Genomic DNA, 7776 nt, shown 5'->3' with positions numbered 1-7776 from the left:
CTCTGTCTCAAAAATAAATAAACGTTAAAAAAAATTTTTTTTAAATTACACCTTGAGTAAATTTGAACTTGATTCCTTTCATCTCCCCTTGCCTGCAACAATAGTGTGATTAACTTAGCATTAGTTCAGACCATGTGATTTCTTTAATGGTAAATTTAAAAGCATTAATTGTCTGGAGATACCTGCACAGTGAACCAGTGTGGGAAAGGGAAACAAAAGGCAAGAGAAATAAAAGCAAGCATGAACTATTGGGATTTCATCAAGATAAAAATCTTCTGCACAGCAAAGCAAACAATCAACAAAACTAAAAGGCAGCCTACAGAATGGGAGAAGATAGTTGCAAATGACATATCAGATAAAGGGTTGGTATCCAAAATCTATAAAGAACTTATCAAACTTGACACACCAAAAACAAATAATTCTGTTAAAAAAAAAAATGGGCAGAAGACACAAATAGATACTTTTCCAAAGGAGACATCCAGATGGCTAACACACATGAAAAGATGCTCAACATCACTCATCATCAGGGAAATACAAATCAAAACCATGATGAGATATCACCTCACACCAGTCAGAATGGCTAAAATTAACAACTCAGGCACCCACAGATGTTGGCAAGGATGCAGAGAAAGGGGAACCCTTTTTCACTGTTGCTGGGAATGCACACTGATGCAGCCACTCTGGAAAACAGTATGGAGGTTCCTCAAAAATAAAAAATAGAACTGCCCTATAAGCCAGCAACTGCACTACAGATATTTACCCAAAGGATACAAAAGGATACAATACTGCTGATTTGGAGGGGCGTGCACATCCCAATGTTTATAGCGGTGCTATCAACAATAAACAAACTATAGAAAGAACCCAAATGTCCATCCACTGATGAATGGAAAAAGAAGATGTGGTGTATACATACAATGGAATATTACTCAGCCATCAAAAATAATGAAATCTTGTCATTTGAAGAGACATGGATGGAGTTTGAATGTATTATGCTAAGCAAAATAAGAGAAAGATAAATACCATATGATTTTACTTATATGTAGAATTTAAGAAACAAAACAGATGAGCATATGGGAATGGGGGGAATTTTAAAAAAGAGGAGACAGGGAAAGAAACCACGAGAGACTCTTAAATATAGAGAACTGAGGGTTAATGGAGGAAGGAGGATGGGGCATGGGCTAGATGGGTAATGGGCATTAAGGCATTTGTGCTGAGCACTGGGTGTGTATGTAAGTGATGAATCACTGAATTCTGCTCCTGAAACCAACATTTCCCTGTATATTAACTAAAATTTAAATTTCAAAATTTTAAAAAGATACGTTGGCAAAGACAGTATTAATCTGAGCATCATTTGCTTCCCCAAACCCAAAAGACTTCAGTGGAAACATGCAAATTTGTGTAGATTAACGCTTGGAAGTAGGCAGATGCCATGTACTCCACTAGGCTACTTCCGTGACGTGGCCTCTCCAGACACTTGCCCTGTACCAGATCCCTAGACACCTTCCCCTGCATGGCTCCAGGATGCTCAGTAGGCACCCCATCAGCCCACAGACGGTAGTCGGGTGTTATCTGAGACTGTGGAGCCAGGCTGGTCACGAATCACACGCGCAACCGCCAGGCCAGAGGGAGCCCACCACCCAAAAAGCTTTCTTAGACATACCTCTCAAGTGGCCAAGCTCAGTCCCCATTTAGAATGGCTGCCTGGTGATCCCAGGCTTACCAGTCCTCAAGGCTCCCAGGTGTCTCTGAGTGAAGGCTATTCTTGCAGCCCAACGAAGTCGTGGAAGGGCAGTCCAGACTCCTCCACCTGCACCTTCATAAAGCATACGCACCACTGTGTAGGATATAATTTGGAACAAGCAGGTGCACTATAAACCCAACAGCCTGCTCCGGAGACCGAGACTCAATAGGCACTTGCCCCCTTCATAGCCGCTGGCTTTGGGAACCACCACAGCTCGCTCCTGCGCAGTACATGCCTTGTCAGCCTGGAGGTAGGGGAGCACTCATTCAGCTGCCTAACCAGCTGGCCAATGGGACCAGCCCCGCCCCAGCCTCAATATCTTTGAGCAGCAGTTTCAAACTGGCTACAATTAGCCGCAATTGGGGCTGGCTGCATAAACAAGCCTCCACGTCCTCCAGAACTCGGCACTCAGGTGTCTCTTATGGGAGGATAACACCGTGAACTCAGATGCACCCGGGCAAAACAGTCCAGTTTCCTTCAATTCTGGCCTAAAGGGAAATACACCCATTTGTGCAGGTTCAGGCTTAAAGGTGGATGGAGTTTATGTGTCACCACCAGCCCATCCTGGAGACGCTGCCACACCCGACTCTTGGCCCACGTCCCGGGCTCCCCTGACAAGGACAGCTGTGCGCTCCATCGGCATCGTAAGACCCACCCCCGACCAGCGATGGTTCAGATTAGCCTGAATCACTTCAACTGCCTCCAGATTTAGGGGTGGAGGGAGGGGAAAGGCACCGACCCAACACATTCTGAGGTGACGGCGTGAAGTGGTGAAAGTCAGTCCCCACTGAGACTGGTTGCCCGCCTGCCGAGGAGCTCGGGGCTTCCCGGGAATCAAGGCTCCCAAGTGTCCGTTAGAGAAGAATACATCTGCAGCCACAAAGATGCCAACGGCCAGGCACTGCGCACTTTCCAGCTTTACCTCCCAGGGTGACACAGGGGCACCTGCACAGGACAGGGCTTGGGATCACGTAGAGGCCTTGGGCCGCCCAGGGCGCGCTCCTGTAACCGAAACCGTCCACACACAGCCTTCTTCTAGGGCCCTGGCTCCCGGCGCATGCGCAGTCGGCACCCAAGCACGGGATTCTGGGAAGCCGGCTCTCTGGGACAGCCCGCCTTTCCCAACCGCCCTGAAAGCCTCCAGGGGAAAGAGATCCCACCCCAGAGACGGTTGCAGCGATGGCAGCTTCAGTGTGGTGGCACTCAGTCCTCATGTGGCCTGCCCGCCCAATGCGGTCCCTGATTTGCCAACAATCAAGCCTCTCCCGGGGCCCTTTGTGGGGGGAGTCGACAGCCAGCAGGTCCCCACCAGGTGCCAGAAGGCTGTGCAATTACCCTCTGATTTGCGTTCAGGGGAAATATGTGCCTCTGTGGCAACTAAGATTACAGGTACCCCCGAATAGCCTGCTCTATGACCCGGCCCTGTCCCAGGTCCCGTTGGCCTCAAGATGCACTTCTGCACCTGCCATCCCACTTCCGGCTGCAGGGGACGCTCCGGTTCCTTGGAGCACGGGGTGACCCCCAGAGCACCTGAATGGCCTCACACCAGAGCAGTCTTTGAGAACAGTTCCCAATTGGGCGGGATGTCTGATGGGAGCCCAGGCCCCTCCAGCAAGGGAGGCTCCCAGAGTTCCCTCTGGAGGGTAGCCAGACCATACCTCTGGACCCTCCCTGCCAAGACACTCCAGATTGTTTCCAGCTCTGTCTTCAGGGGCAAAATGAGTGATTGTGTGGGATATGACTTGAATTGTGCAAAAGTTCTATACCCCAGGTGCCCAGCCCCAGTCTGAGGCTCTGCTTATGGTTGTCCCCTTTAAAGTCCAGGCCATCAGACTCAAGGCACTCCTGCATCCACATTCACCCCACCGTCAGCTGTCTTCTGCCTGTATGTGGGTCAACATTGTCACCAGGCCAGCTTTGCCTTCCATTATCTCCCTTCCTGTTGGTGCCTGGCTGCTTCTCCTGTAGCAACCCCCCCCCCCCCGCTCCCCGCCGCTGCCCTGCCCTCCGAAAGCATGGGGTCTCTACACATATAAGTCAGTTTATAAGAAAAAGCTGGCATGTGATTAATGCTTTATTTTCTACTGCTTCTTGAGTAAAGGGTAACTTTCTTATTAAACATAGTATGAGAAAAAGGAACCGAATGTGTGAAGTTGCTTACGCTCTAAGAGGTGAATGGAAATTAATCAGGAACTACCCAATGTCTGGACAATGCCAACATTACATGGATTTGATACATATGCTAATAAATAAGCTGTGAGCACATAGCAGATATACTAAACCTAAAACAAATGAGTCCACGCTTCATTTTCTACTTTGTGGATGTTGAAGTAGATGTTTCTTTGCAGATGTTTCTTAAGTTTGTTTAGCCATCTAGAATGAATAAATTAAAATAGGCTTCATGGAACTAGCTTGTAGTTCAAAGTCAACTACTTGTATTCTGTTTCTAGTCCTGCTACTGGTAACAGTACCCAGCATATTGCAACAAATATAGTAAATTTTAAACAAAAGTTTTATGAGTGGGGTGTAATATGGCACCTACCCTAAAGCATCTTATGATAACTATTATAAAATGATAAAATAATTATGATCAAAATGATAAATACATATTGAAATTTTCCTCAATATTGTGCAGATATTTTTTTCAAGGATGACATATATCTGACATGAGGGACAACTTTCCATGTCCCTGTCAAGTATTGTTAATTGTCTGTCATTCTTTCCTGCTGACCACAAAAGAGTCTTCAAAATCTTGCGTAACAATATTCCAGACACTTTGTACCACCTGATCAGAGACATGTAAGTTGAAACCTAAATTTTATTAGATTTTATGAGGTTTAAGAGGGGGTGGTATAAAACAATGTAGAAAAGGAATTCAAGAGCCACATCCTTTCTCTACAATTGCTAACATTGGCTGAATGTGGATATTTGCCAAGCACTATTTTCTGAGTCTAAGATATATGAACTCATTTAATCCTTACAAAAACCTAATGAAGGAGATAATGTTAGGTTTTCTTCTTTCTTACCTGTAGAATTAGATAATGAGGCCCAGAAAAGTTAAGAAATTCAGGGAAGAAAAGTCTGCTAGAACTGATACCTGAATTCAGCAAAGTCGCAGGATACAAAATTAATGTACAGAAATCAGTTGTATTTTTATACACCAATAACGAAGCAACAGAAAGACAAATAAAGAAACTGGTCCCATTTACAATTGCACCAAGAATCATAAAATACCTTGGAATAAACCTAACCAAAGATGTAAAAGATCTCTATGCTGAAAACTATGGGAAGCTTATGAAGGAAACTGAAGAAGATACAAAGAAATGGAAAAACATTCCGTGCTCATGGATTGGAAGAATAGATATTGTTAAAATGTCAATACTACCCAAAGCAATCTACACATTCAATGCAATCCCAATCAAAATTGCACGAGTATTCTTCTTGGAGCTAGAACAAGCAAACCTAAAATTTGTATGGAACCACAAAAGACCTCGAATAGCCAAAGTAATATCGAAGAAGAAGACCAAAGCAGGAGGCATCACAATCCCAGACTTTAGCCTCTACTACAAAGCTGTCGTCATCAAGACAGCATGGTATTGGCACAAAAACAGATACATAGACCAGTGGAATATAATAGAGACTCCAGAATTGGACCCACAAATGTATGGCCAACTAATCTTTGACAAAGCAGGAAAGAATAACCAATGGAAAAAAGACAGTCTCTTTAACAAATGGTCCTGGGAGAACTGGACAGCAACATGCAGAGGAATGAAACTAGACCACTTTCTTACACTATTCACAAAAATAAACTCAAAATGGATGAAGGACCTGAATGTGAGACAGGAAACCATCAAAACCCTAGAGGAGAAAGCAGGAAAAAACCTCTCTGACCTCAGGTGCAGCCATTTCTTACTTGACACATCTCCAAAGGCAAGGGAATTAAAAGCAAAAATGAACTCTTGGGACCTCATGAAGATAAAAAGCTTCTGCACTGCAAAGGAAACAATCAACAAAACTAAAAGGCAATGAACAGAATGGGAAAAGATATTTGCAAATGACATATCAGACAAAGGGCTAGTATTCAAAATCTATAAAGAACTCACCAAACTCCACACCCGAAAAACAAATAATCCAGTGAAGAAATGGGCAGAAGACATGAATAGACACTTTTCTAAAGAAGACATCCAGATGGCCAACAGGCACATGAAAAGATGCTCAACGTCGCTCCTCATCAGGGAAATACAAATCAAAACCACACTGAGATACTACCTCACACCGGTCAGAGTGGCTAAAATGAACAAATCAGGAGACTACAGATGCTGGAGAAGATGTGGAGAAATGGGAACTCTCTTGCACTGTTGGTGGGAATGAGAATTGGTGCAGCTGCTCTGGAAAACAGTGTGAAGGTTCCTCAAAAAATTAAAAATAGACCTACCCTATGACCCAGCAAGAGCACTGCTAGGAATTGACCCAAGGGACACAGGAGTGCTGATGCACAGGGGCACTTGTACCCCAATGTTTATAGCAGCACTCTCAGCAATAGCCAAATTATGGAAAGAGCCTAAATGTCCATCAACTGACGAATGGATAAAGATGTGGTTTATATATACAATGGAATACTACTTGGCAATGAGAAAGAATGAAATCTACCCATTTGTAGCAACGTGGATGGAACCGGAGAGTGTTATGCTAAGTGAAATAAGGCAGAGAAAGACAGATACCATATGTTTTCACTCTTATGTGGGTCCTGAGAAACCTAACAGAAGACCGGGGGGAGAGGTGGGGGGAGGAAAGTTACAGGGAGGGAAGGAGGCAAACCATAAGAGACTCTTAAATACTGAGAACAAACTGAGGGTTGATGGGGGGTGTGGGAGAGGGGAAAGTGGGTGATGGGCATTGAGGAGGACACCTGTTGGGATGAGCACTGGGTGTTGTATGGAAACCAATTTGACAATAAATTATATATTAAAAAAAAGAAATTCAGGGAAGAATGCACATCTGGTAATCTTCACAGCTGGCATTCAAGCCCACACATTCTGGGTCTCGATCCTATACTCTGAACTACCAGGCTGAAAATAACTGTAGGAGTGGCAGGTAACATATAGTGACTAGAAAAAGTTGGAATCATGAAAAGAAAGAAAGAAATGATAGGACAAGAAAAGAATAAAAAACCAAATCAATATTTATAAGCATAATGTTTTTTGTAGGTTCAAAACTATGCTTTGAAAATGTATTTTACCATATATGTGTATTATGTGCATGTACTGGATGTGCATTTTATGAATATATATTATATATTATGATAAACTATATAGATGTATATATGTGTACATACCTTCTTCTACAATAACAAGTCATATCAACAATATGGCAACATGTTAATAGTTTTTGAAATATAAGGAAACACAAAATTTGACCTTTTCCAATTATTCCAAAGGCTAGTCCATTTTCTGAAGAAGAGTGAAGGGTAAATGTCAGATGGCGACATCGCAGCATACTGAAAAGGTTAAGGCAGAAGCAGAGTGTTGCTATAGTTCTTTCAGTCTGAGACATGATAATGAGTAAACTTATTTTATTCTGAAATAATTCTTTAAGGTGAAATGAAACTCTATTTCCCTGGACAATGATTGGAACAAAAATGCAAGATAGTGGAGTTCAAGACTCACTTCCCAAATGTCATTACTAAGGTTTTTTCTAATGATTTAGAAAGAAATTCATAATGTTTGTGCATTTCCTTGAGCACCTGCCTGTCTACCTACTGTTTATTGGTGGACAGTGACAAAAGCCTATGGCTTGCAGTATAGACATTATAAACAGAAAAAAGGTGGACATTTTTTCAGATTTTGTACCTACTTTTTTTTCATGGTTTTTACTTCAATGTTCTAGATAACATCGTACTTAAGGTGTAACTGTTATGAACATGATCTGGTAGGTGTAATTCCCCTTAACGTCGAATGAGGTGGCTATTTAATATGTCATTTTCATAAGAGTCTGAAAAACATGAATCAATAGCCCTATGATCCACTTACCCTGGA

Source organism: Panthera uncia, chromosome D1 (genome assembly GCF_023721935.1).
Source record: "Panthera uncia isolate 11264 chromosome D1, Puncia_PCG_1.0, whole genome shotgun sequence".
Taxonomy (NCBI): domain Eukaryota; kingdom Metazoa; phylum Chordata; class Mammalia; order Carnivora; family Felidae; genus Panthera; species Panthera uncia.
This window is presented reverse-complemented; position numbering follows the sequence as displayed.